General features: G+C 41.5%; 1 long non-coding RNA gene across 1 annotated transcript; it reads right to left on the minus strand.

The window, feature by feature from the left end:
- Positions 1-9897: 9897 nt before the first annotated feature.
- On the minus strand, positions 9898-11348 carry LOC116364450 (uncharacterized). Its single transcript, XR_004207999.1, has 3 exons — positions 11323-11348; positions 10921-11196; positions 9898-9947 (listed from the first exon to the last, which is right to left on the minus strand). It is a non-coding gene; the product is annotated as an uncharacterized LOC116364450 (long non-coding RNA).
- Positions 11349-13105: the final 1757 nt, after the last annotated feature.

Here is a 13105-nt window from a genome sequence, read left to right on the forward strand (position 1 = left end):
TTGGATTGGTCTACTATTATCCTACTGAACAGTACAGCTTGGGTTGGTCTACTATTATCCTACTGAACAGTACAGCTTGGGTTGGTCTACTATTATCCTACTGAACAGTACAGCTTGGGTTGGTCTACTATTATCATACTGAACAGTACAGCTTGGGTTGGTCTATTATCCTACTGAACAGTACAGCTTGGGTTGGTCTACTATTATGCTACTGAACAGTACAGCTTGGGTTGGTCTACTATTATCCTACTGAACAGTACAGCTTGGGTTGGTCTACTATTATCCTACTGAACAGTACAGCTTGGGTTGGTCTACTAGTATCCTACTGAACAGTACAGCTTGGGTTGGTCTACTATTATCCTACTGAACAGTACAGCTTGGGTTGGTCTACTATTATCCTACTGAACAGTACAGCTTGGGTTGGTCTACTATTATCCTACTGAACAGTACAGCTTGGGATGGTCTACTATTATCCTACTGAACAGTACAGCTTGGATTGGTCTACTATTATCCTACTGAACAGTACAGCTTGGGTTGGTCTACTATTATCCTACTGAACAGTACAGCTTGGGTTGGTCTACTATTATCCTACTGAACAGTACAGCTTGGGTTGGTCTACTATTATCATACTGAACAGTACAGCTTGGGTTGGTCTATTATCCTACTGGACAGTACAGCTTGGGTTGGTCTACTATTATGCTACTGAACAGTACAGCTTGGGTTGGTCTACTATTATCCTACTGAACAGTACAGCTTGGGTTGGTCTACTAGTATCCTACTGAACAGTACAGCTTGGGTTGGTCTACTATTATCCTACTGAACAGTACAGCTTGGGTTGGTCTACTATTATCCTACTGAACAGTACAGCTTGGGTTGGTCTACTATTATCCTACTGAACAGTACAGCTTGGGTTGGTCTACTATTATCCTACTGAACAGTACAGCTTGGGTTGGTCTACTAGTATCCTACTGAACAGTACAGCTTGGGTTGGTCTACTATTATCCTACTGAACAGTACAGCTTGGGTTGGTCTACTATTATCCTACTGAACAGTACAGCTTGGGTTGGTCTACTATTATCCTACTGAACAGTACAGCTTGGGATGGTCTACTATTATCCTACTGAACAGTACAGCTTGGATTGGTCTACTATTATCCTACTGAACAGTACAGCTTGGGTTGGTCTACTATTATCCTACTGAACAGTACAGCTTGGGTTGGTCTACTATTATCCTACTGAACAGTACAGCTTGGGTTGGTCTACTATTATCCACTGAACAGTACCACTTGGGTTGCCCTGTAACAAGTAATTAAAGAGTAAAAAGTAATTGAAGAGCAACAGTAAAATAACAATAGCAGGACGATATACAGGTCAGTACCTGGCTCTCCAGAGAAGACAAAATGAGGTGGAAACTGAGATGCACTTCCTATCCTCCTGCCAAATGTATGACCAGTTAATTCACAATGTATGTTGTAGTCTGTCCAAGAGGGAGATCACACAGACTGATCTCAGTTAATTCATACTGTATGTTGTAGTCTGTCCAAGAGGAGAATCACACAGACTGATCTCAGTTAATTCATACTGTATGTTGTAGTCTGTCCAAGAGGGGAATCACACAGACTGATCTCAGTTAATTCATACTGTATGTTGTAGTCTGTCCAAGAGGGGAATCACACAGACTGATCTCAGTTAATTCATACTGTATGTTGTAGTCTGTCCAAGAGGGGAATCACACAGACTGATCTCAGGTAATTCATACTGTATGTTGTAGTCTGTCCAAGAGGGGAATCACACAGACTGATCTCAGTTAATTCATACTGTATGTTGTAGTCTGTCCAAGAGGGGAATCACACAGACTGATCTCAGGTAATTCATACTGTATGTTGTAGTCTGTCCAAGAGGGGAATCACACAGACTGATCTCAGTTAATTCATACTGTATGTTGTAGTCTGTCCAAGAGGGGAATCACACAGACTGATCTCAGTTAATTCATACTGTATGTTGTAGTCTGTCCAAGAAGGGAATCACACAGACTGATCTCAGTTAATTCATACTGTATGTTGTAGTCTGTCCAAGAGGGGAATCACACAGACTGATCTCAGATAATTCATACTGTATGTTGTAGTCTGTCTAATAATTAAATCACACAGACTGATCTCAGTTAATTCATACTGTATGTTGTAGTCTGTCCAAGATGGGAATCACACAGACTGATCTCAGTTAATTCATACTGTATGTTGTAGTCTGTACAAGATGGGAATCACACAGACTGATCTCAGATAATTCATACTGTATGTTGTAGTCTGTCCAAGAGGGGAATCACACAGACTGATCTCAGTTAATTCATACTGTATGTTGTAGTCTGTCTAATAATTAAATCACACAGACTGATCTCAGTTAATTCATACTGTATGTTGTAGTCTGTCCAAGAGGGGAATCACACAGACTGATCTCAGATAATTCATACTGTATGTTGTAGTCTGTCTAATAATTAAATCACACAGACTGATATCAGTTAATTCATACTGTATGTTGTAGTCTGTCCAAGAGGGGAATCACACAGACTGATCTCAGATAATTCATACTGTATGTTGTAGTCTGTCTAATAATTCAATCACACAGACTGATCTCAGTTAATTCATACTGTATGTTGTAGTCTGTCTAATAATTAAATCACACAGACTGATCTCAGTTAATTCATATTGTATGTTGTAGTCTGTCCAAGATGGGAATCACACAGACTGATCTCAGATAATTCATACTGTATGTTGTTGTCTGTCCAAGAGGGGAATCACACAGACTGATCTCAGTTAATTCATACTGTATGTTGTAGTCTGTCTAATAATTAAATCACACAGACTGATCTCAGTTAATTCATATTGTATGTTGTAGTCTGTCCAAGATGGGAATCACACAGACTGATCTCAGTTCATTCATACTGTATGTTGTAGTCTGTCCAAGAGGAGAATCACACAGACTGATCTCAGTTAATTCATACTGTATGTTGTAGTCTGTCCAAGAGGGGAATCACACAGACTGATCTCAGTTAATTCATACTGTATGTTGTAGTCTGTCCAAGAGGGGAATCACACAGACTGATCTCAGTTAATTCATACTGTATGTTGTAGTCTGTCCAAGAGGGGAATCACACAGACTGATCTCAGGTAATTCATACTGTATGTTGTAGTCTGTCCAAGAGGGGAATCACACAGACTGATCTCAGTTAATTCATACTGTATGTTGTAGTCTGTCCAAGAGGGGAATCACACAGACTGATCTCAGGTAATTCATACTGTATGTTGTAGTCTGTCCAAGAGGGGAATCACACAGACTGATCTCAGTTAATTCATACTGTATGTTGTAGTCTGTCCAAGAGGGGAATCACACAGACTGATCTCAGTTAATTCATACTGTATGTTGTAGTCTGTCCAAGAGGGGAATCACACAGACTGATCTCAGTTAATTCATACTGTATGTTGTAGTCTGTCCAAGAGGGGAATCACACAGACTGATCTCAGATAATTCATACTGTATGTTGTAGTCTGTCTAATAATTAAATCACACAGACTGATCTCAGTTAATTCATACTGTATGTTGTAGTCTGTCCAAGATGGGAATCACACAGACTGATCTCAGTTAATTCATACTGTATGTTGTAGTCTGTACAAGATGGGAATCACACAGACTGATCTCAGATAATTCATACTGTATGTTGTAGTCTGTCCAAGAGGGGAATCACACAGACTGATCTCAGTTAATTCATACTGTATGTTGTAGTCTGTCTAATAATTAAATCACACAGACTGATCTCAGTTAATTCATACTGTATGTTGTAGTCTGTCCAAGAAGGGAATCACACAGACTGATCTCAGATAATTCATACTGTATGTTGTAGTCTGTCTAATAATTAAATCACACAGACTGATATCAGTCAATTCATACTGTATGTTGTAGTCTGTCCAAGATGGGAATCACACAGACTGATCTCAGTTAATTCATACTGTATGTTGTAGTCTGTCTAATAATTCAATCACACAGACTGATCTCAGTTAATTCATACTGTATGTTGTAGTCTGTCTAATAATTAAATCACACAGACTGATCTCAGTTAATTCATATTGTATGTTGTAGTCTGTCCAAGATGGGAATCACACAGACTGATCTCAGATAATTCATACTGTATGTTGTTGTCTGTCCAAGAGGGGAATCACACAGACTGATCTCAGTTAATTCATACTGTATGTTGTAGTCTGTCTAATAATTAAATCACACAGACTGATCTCAGTTAATTCATACTGTATGTTGTAGTCTGTCTAATAATTAAATCACACAAGACTGATCTCAGTTCATTCATACTGTATGTTGTAGTCTGTCCAAGAGGGGAATCACACAGACTGATCTCAGTTAATTCATACTGTATGTTGTAGTCTGTCTAATAATTAAATCACAGAGACTGATCTCAGTTAATTCATACTGTATGTTGTAGTCTGTCCAAGAGGGGAATCACACAGACTGATCTCAGATAATTCATACTGTATGTTGTAGTCTGTCTAATAATTAAATCACACAGACTGATATCAGTCAATTCATACTGTATGTTGTAGTCTGTCCAAGATGGGAATCACACAGACTGATCTCAGTTAATTCATACTGTATGTTGTAGTCTGTCTAATAATTAAATCACACAAGACTGACATCCTGTAATTTTATTAAAAGCATTCAGTTGATTACATGGCAGTTTAGAGAGCAACATCATAACACTAATCTACTTCATAATCAATATCACAACATGTATAATCAATAACATCATTATCTATATACTACTAACAACATAACACTAATCTACATCATAATCAATATCATAACATTCATAATCAATAACATCATGAGAGGTAAACAACAACAAACCCCTTTATTAAAAAATGTTTCAAAATACAAAGAATGAACAGATGATTATAATAATACCTGGACTAATAATGGAAACACTTCAAGATAAAGAATCTAAGAGACACTAAATAAGATAAAGAATCTAAGAGACACTAAATAAGATAAAGAATCTAAGAGACACTAAATAAGATAAAGAATCTAAGAGACACTAAATAAGATAAAGAATCTAAGAGACACTAAATAAGATAAAGAATCTAAGAGACACTAAATAAGATAAAGAATCTAAGAGACACTAAATAAGATAAAGAATCTAAGAGACACTAAATAAGATAAAGAATCTAAGAGACACTAAATAAGATAAAGAATCTAAGAGACACTAAATAAGATAAAGAATCTAAGAGACACTAAATAAGATAAAGAATCTAAGAGACACTAAATAAGATAAAGAATCTAAGAGACACTAAATAAGATAAAGAATCTAAGAGACACTAAATAAGATAAAGAATCTAAGAGACACTAAATAAGATAAAGAATCTAAGAGACACTAAATAAGACAAATAAATAAGATAAGAAGCAATACTGGAACATGAAACAGACGTAAGAGCTACTCTCTTAAAATAATTAAAAAACCGATTGTTACCAAAATCCCATGTTACCGAAGTCCCATGTTAACAAAACCCCATGTCACCCAAACATGTTCCCCCCAAACCCCATGTTACCCAAAACTCCATGTTACCCCCCATCCCCATGTTACCCCAAAACCCCATGTTGCCCAAAACCCCATGTTACCCCAAACCTCATGTTATCCAAAACCCCATGTTACCCAAAAGCCCATGTTACCCAAACCCCATGTTACCAAATCCCATGTTACCCAGAACCCCATGTTACCAAAATCCCATGTTACCAAAAACCCCATGTTACCCAAAACCCCATGTTACCAAAATCCCATGTTACCCCAAAACCCCATGTTACCCAGAACCCCATGTTACCAAAATCCCATGTTACCCAAAATCCCATGTTACCAAAACCCCATGTTACCAAAACCCCATGTTACCAAATCCCATGTTACCCAGAACCCCATGTTACCAAAATCCCATGTTACCCAAAACCCCATGTTACCCAAAACCCCATGTTACCAAAACCCCATGTTACCCCAAAACCCCATGTTACCAAAACCCCATGTTACCCAGAACCCCATGTTACCAAAACCCCATGTTTCTCTGGTGGTAAAAACCAAACTAAATGAATAATGGTGGTTGCAGTCACTACTTTTAGATTTCTTCCAAGGTTCTAGAAAGAGAAAGTAATTCTGAACTTGTTATTACAATTAGAACCACTTCAGGTTTATCACCACATTTTAAACACCAGTCCACTGCTGACCATCGATTTAAAACACAAAACTGACCTAAGATCAGCATGTAGGGTCAGATTCATTCTACTCCTACTCCGTCCCCTGGGCTGCTCTCTCCTCTCCTGGTCCAGCTTCAGCTCTGGAGCTCAGAGAGACCATCTCCATGGCATTGACATAAAGATCCATGCTGCTCACCCTGTTCACTCTCTTCTGCCTCCTGGTGGGCTAGGGAGGCACAGCACCAACAGTCAGACATTTACTCTCTAGTGTCTCCATTCTCTCCTTCCCTCTCCCTCTCCCTCTAGTTTAAATGACTTGTAATGTCTGAGTAAATGTCTTTACCTTGTAGTACAGGTAGGAGGTGGTGATTGTTGTCAGTAGGATCAGCAGCACTACAACGTGTCTGATGATGAAGGCTGGCAGAGGAGAGGCTGCAAACAGAAACACCTTTGATGAGGGGACTGATCATCATCACATAGATCTGTGGGAAATCTGTCAATGACAAAGTTATAAGTCTGGTTATTGTTCAGTTACCTGTGATGGTGAGGGAGAGGAGCTCACTCTCAGAGGAGAAGTTATGAGAGAAAACATAATTGTCATAAACACAGCTGTAGTTCCCTTGGTGGGAGTCATCTGCAGCAGGGAAGAGGAAGGCAGCAGAGTGATTGACAGCTGGCTGGGTCTGGGTTCTGTTGGAGCCGGTGAACGTGAGGAGGAAGGAGCCTCCTGGGTACTGTGGCTGAGTGGAGCAGGTGATGGTGAAGTTGTAGCCCCTGAACATCTCGGGCCCCTGGTGGCCCCTGAAGACCCCTCCCATTGGGTCAGTCAGGAAGATATCAGGCTGGACCAGGAGATCTGTAACAATAAAAGAGAACAAGAAAAACCTCTTCAACTAGTTTCCTATAGATATGACAACAACATCAGCATGTAACAGTGCCAGCCACCCTCCCTCACAGGGCAACATGAGTAGTGGGCCTACAGTCACTGAGACAACATATGTTGATATCAGGCTGAAGCAGGACATCTGGAACAAGAGGAGAGAAAAAGACAGCGTAGCTCCTCAACTACTTTCCTCATTTAGATGTGACAATAACATGACATGTGACAGTGGTAGTGAGTAGAGACGTTCACTGAGGTAACACTCAAATACAAAGCATTCTGGGATATTTACGTGGTATTTGATTCCTACTTGACTGAGTGATCTATTTAGTAAAGCAGACTGACAAGTTAAACAGTCATCATGAGAGGTGCAGAGGAAGTTGTATGAATGAAGGAAATCAGTTGAATATAATTATAATATGTTGTTATTACCTGAGCAGATCACTGTGAGTCCAGGATGGAGATCATAACTTCTAAAACACTCCCTCAGTGAAGACTCATCCCCTTCACAGTAAAATCTAATCCCTCTAGTGGTGTTTCCAGGTGGTACTGAAACAGTGGAGCCACAACCCAGCTGTCTACACACTACTGCAGCTACATCCCTCTGGTCCTCGTCCTCAGCTCCCACAATCCTCCACTCTCCCTGGTCGTACCACTCCACTCCACCAGCACAGCGACTGCCTCCTCCCACCAGCCTCACATCATCAGGCTCTGAGAAAAGAAAAGAGAGAGACAGTAATCTTACTATTTTCTCACTAAAACACACCTATATTGTCTCTCATATTCTTCACTCCAGGTGAGAAACAATGTTGATTGAATGACAAACTGTTTCTTACCTGAGCAGGTGAGTCCAACAGCATTACCAGGTAGGCAGGTCTTGTTTTTTCTGTCTGAGGTGTCACAGTCCAGGAGAAGGGACTCTTTGCCTTTACACTGGAACTCTTTATCCCAGGTCTGACCCTCACCTTCTCCATAGAGCCCCCCCTGTAGAGCTGCAGGAGCCCCACAGCCAACATCCCTACAGACTACCTCTGCATCCTGCCGGTCAAAGTCAGCTTCACACACTGAGGCCCAGGACTGATAGGACTTGACCTCCACTCTCCCAGAGCAGAGACCAGCTCCATCCACAAGCCGCACAGACTCTGGAGAAAAAGAGTTGGTTGAACATTCAATCAGTTTTGTTGATGACACTGTCAAGGACTAAACACAAATATGTTGGATACAAGATTGTAGTTTGCTATGTTTGATACTGTAAGAGGTAGAAATGGGTTCTTAGTCACTCAGGATCGGGTTGGGAATAATGCAGGCAGGAGACAGGAATAAGTTCACTTCACTTTATAGAAAATAAACAGCTGGACATCCATCAGACAGCTTCACTTCAGTACCATCTGATCTACAAGGTCTGATACTGTATGTCAGGGTCAGGATGGGCCAAGAGTGGAAAAGGTTACTGGTTATGATGACATCACTGGTGAGAACTCGGTGATAAAAATGTATTTGATCTTTCCCATATCTCCCTCTTCCTCTCCTCCTCCCTCATTCTCTCTTTGTGACAGTGGTAGTGAGTAGAGACGTTCACTGAGGTAACACTCAAATACAAAGCATTCTGGGATATTTAAGTTGTATTTGATTCCTACTTGACTGAGTGATCTATTTAGTAAAGCAGACTGACAAGTTAAACAGTCATCATGAGAGGTGCAGAGGAAGTTGTATGAATGAAGGAAATCAGTTGAATATAATTATAATATGTTGATATTTCCTGAGCAGATCACTGTGAGTCCAGGAAGGAGATATAATACATGGACAAAAGTATGTGGAACTCAGCAGTGAGTTTTACAACAGAGGATAATTTTTACGCTCTACGTGGTTCAACACCCGGCGGTCCGTTCTGTGAGCTTGTGTTGTCTACCACTTCACGGCTGAGCCTTTGTTTCTCCTAGACGTGCCACGTTGAAAGTCACTGAGATCTTCAGTAAGGACATTTTACTGTTGATGTTTGTCTATGGAGATTGCATGGCTGTGTGCTCGATTTTATACACCTGTCACCAACAGGTGTGGCTGAAATAGCCAAATCCACTAAAGTCCACATACTTTTGGCCATATAGTGTATCTTGTTATTACCTGAGCAGATCACGGTGAGTTCAGGACGGAGATCATACATTCTTCTACACTCCCTCAGTGAAGACTCAGACCCAGAACAGAAAACTCTAATCCCGTTAGTGGTGTTTCCAGGTAGTACTGAAACAGTGGAGCCACAACCCAGCTGTCTACACACTACTGCAGCTACATCCCTCTGGTCCCAGTCAGCAGCTCCCACAGTCCACCACTCTCCCTGGTCGTACCACTCCACTCCACCAGCACAGCGACTGCCTCCTCCCACCAGCCTCACATCATCAGGCTCTGAGAAAAGAAAAGAGAGAGACAGTGATCTTACTATTTTCTCACTAAAACACACCTATATTGCCTCTCATATTCTTCACTCTAGGTGAAAAACAATGTTGATTGAGTGACAAACTGTTTCTTACCTGAGCAGGTGAGTCCAACAGCATTACCAGGTGGGCAGGTGTTGTTTTCTCTGTCTGACGTGTCACAGTACAGGAGAAGGGACTCTTTGCCTTTACACTGGAACTCTTTATCCCAGGTCTGACCCTCACCTTCTCCATAGAGCCCCCCCTGTAGAGCTGCAGGAGCCCCACAGCCAACATCCCTACAGACTACCTCTGCATCCTGCCGGTCAAAGTCAGCTTCACACACTGAGGCCCATGACTGATTGGACTTCACCTCCACTCTCCCAGAGCAGAGACCAGCTCCATCCACAAGCCGCACAGACTCTGGAGAAAAAGAGTTGGTTGAACATTCAATCAGTTTTGTTGATGACACTGTCAAGGACTAAACACAAATATGTTGGATAAAAGATAGTAGTTTGCTATGTTTGATACTGTAAGAGGTAGAAATGGGTTCTTAGTCACTCAGGATCGGGTTGGGAATAATGCAGGCAGGAGACAGGAATAAGTTCACTTCACTTTATAGAAAATAAACAGCTGGACATACACCAGGCAGCTTCACTTCAGTAACATCTGAACTACAATGATCTGATGCTGTATGTCAGGGTCAGGATGGGCCAAGAGTAGAAACAGGTTACTGGTTATGATGACATCGCTGGTGAGAAGTCATTGATAAAAATATATTCTCTCTCTCATCTCTCCGTCTTCCTCTCCTCCTCCCTCCTCCTCTCTTTGTGACAGTGGTAGTGAGTAGAGACGTTCCCTGAGGTAACACTCAAATACAAAGCATTCTGGGATATTTAAGTTGTATTTGATTCCTACTTGACTGAGTGATCTATTTAGTAAAGCAGACTGACAAGTTAAACAGTCATCATGAGAGGTGCAGAGGAAGTTGTATGAATGAAGGAAATCAGTTGAATATAATTATAATATGTTGATATTTCCTGAGCAGATCACTGTGAGTCCAGGAAGGAGATATAATACATGGACTAAAGTATGTGGAACTCAGCAGTGAGTTTTACAACAGAGGATTATTTTTACGCTCTACGTGGTTCAACACTCGGCGGTCCGTTCTGTGAGCTTGTGTTGTCTACCACTTCACGGCTGAGCCGTTGTTGCTCCGAGATGTTCCACATTGAAATTCACTGACATCTTCAGTAAGAACATTTTACTGCTGATGTTTGTCTATGGAGACTGCATGGCCATGTGCTCAATTTGATACACCTGTCAGGTGTGGCTGAACTAGCCGAACCAACTAATGTCCACATACTATTGGCCATATAGTGTATCTTGTAATTACCTGAGCAGATCACTGTGAGTCCAGGACGGAGTTCATTCGTTCTTATACACTCCCTCAGTGAAGGCTCAGACCCAGAACAGGAAACTCCAAACCCTCTAGTGGTGTTTCCAGGAAGTACTGAAACAGTGGAGCCACAACCCAGCTGTCTACACACTACTATAGCTATTGACATCACGTCAGAGAGAGTTCCCACAATCCTCCACTCTCCCTGGTCGTACCACTCCACTCCACCAGCACAGCGACTGCCTCCTCCCACCAGCCTCACATCATCAGGCTCTGAGAAAAGAAAAGAGAGAGACAGTAATCTTACTATTTTCTCACTAAAACACACCTACATATTCTCTCATATTCTTCACTCCAGTAGAGAAACAATGTTGATTGAGTGACAAACTGTTTTCTAACCTGAGCAGGTGAGTCCAACAGCATTACCAGGTAGGCAGGTGTTGTTCTCTCTGTCTGAGGTGTCACAGTCCAGGAGAAGGGACTCTTTGCCTCTACACTGGAACTCTTTATCCCAGGTCTGACCCTCACCTTCTCCATAGAGCCCCCCCTGTAGAGCTGCAGGAGTCCCACAGCCAAACTCCACACAGACTACCTCTGCATCCTGCTGGTCAAAGTCAGCTTTACACACTGAGGCCCAGGACTGATTGGACTTCACCTCCACTCTCCCAGAGCAGAGACCAGCTCCATCCACAAGCCGCAGAGACTCTGGAGAAAAAGAGTTGGTTGAACATTCAATCAGTTTTGTTGACGACACTGTCAAGGACTAAACACAAATATGTTGGATAAAAGATAGTAGTTTGCTATGTTTGATACTGTAAGAGGTAGAAATGGGTTCTTAGTCACTCAGGATCAGGTTGGGAATAATGCAGGCAGGAGACAGGAATAAGTACACTTCACTTTATAGAAAATAAACAGCTGGACATCCATCAGGCAGCTTCACTTCAGTACCATCTGAACAACAATGATCTGCCCATGAACATCTCCCATAAACCAATATGACAAACACAAATATAATGTTTAAATACATCTGACATCTCTCCCTCTATTTAAATGAAATAAAAACACATAAAACATGATACATGGTAATATTGTATAATGTATAAATAAATCTCTCAATGTGACCAGTCTCTTACCTGAACAGGTCACATGATGATAATATTTACCATCACAGAAACCAGGTCCTTCTATGATGTTACACTGCCTAATAGAAGACTCATCTCCACTACATCTCAACATCGTTACTCCTCTTCTTCCATCTTCAACCAGAGGTCCTCTAGATACAGATACAGGATTCCCACAGTCCATCTCTCTACACACAAACTTAACCTCTATCATCATGCTCCACCACCCAGTACATAGACCCAACCACTCTCCTCTGTAGAAGACTTCCACTGTCCCAAACAGGAAGTGGTCCCATTCACCAGTCTGACTGAGTATTCAGCTGTAAACAGCAGAGAGGAAAACACAGTGGTGAGGACAGATGATACAGTGATTCTGTTATTCTAACAGCAGTGATGCTTTGTGGTTGACAAGTATTAGTAGTTCCATAAAACACTACTTGTTATTGGGGTTTAGAATGGTTGTATGGACACATGCATTTCTCCATGTGGGATAATAAAGTTGACTAATATTGAACTGCTATAATCACTGTAGATTTATACTCTACCGTACCTGGTGAACTGACACTTGTGAGCCTGGAGATCTGAGGAGAAAGAGGAGAGACAGAGACAGAGAGATAGAGAGAAACAAAGGAGAAAGGGAGGAGTCAGAGGAAAAGCGAGACATAGGTTAAAATGACATCAACATGGACCTTTCATGATGTGATGGGGAAGACAGGCGTATCGTTGGTATGGTGCAAACAACACCCACGTGTACATACACTATATATACAAAAGTATGTGGACAACCCCTTCAAATTAGTGGACTCTATTTCAGCCACAACCCCTCCTGACAGATGTACAAAATCAAAACACTCAGCCATGCAATCTCCATAGACAAACATTGGCAGTAGAATGGCCTTAATTATGAGCTCTGTGACTTTCCCATCCCTTCTCCCCCTCTTCTCCTCTTCTTCCCCTCTCATCTCCTCTTCTCTTCTCTCCTCTCCTCTCATCTCCTCCCCCCCTCTCCTCTCTCTCTCTTCTCCCCCTCTTCTCCTCTCCCTCTCCTCTCCTCCCTCCTC

The sequence above is a fragment of the Oncorhynchus kisutch genome, unplaced genomic scaffold (assembly GCF_002021735.2).
Source record: "Oncorhynchus kisutch isolate 150728-3 unplaced genomic scaffold, Okis_V2 scaffold1078, whole genome shotgun sequence".
Classification (NCBI taxonomy): domain Eukaryota; kingdom Metazoa; phylum Chordata; class Actinopteri; order Salmoniformes; family Salmonidae; genus Oncorhynchus; species Oncorhynchus kisutch.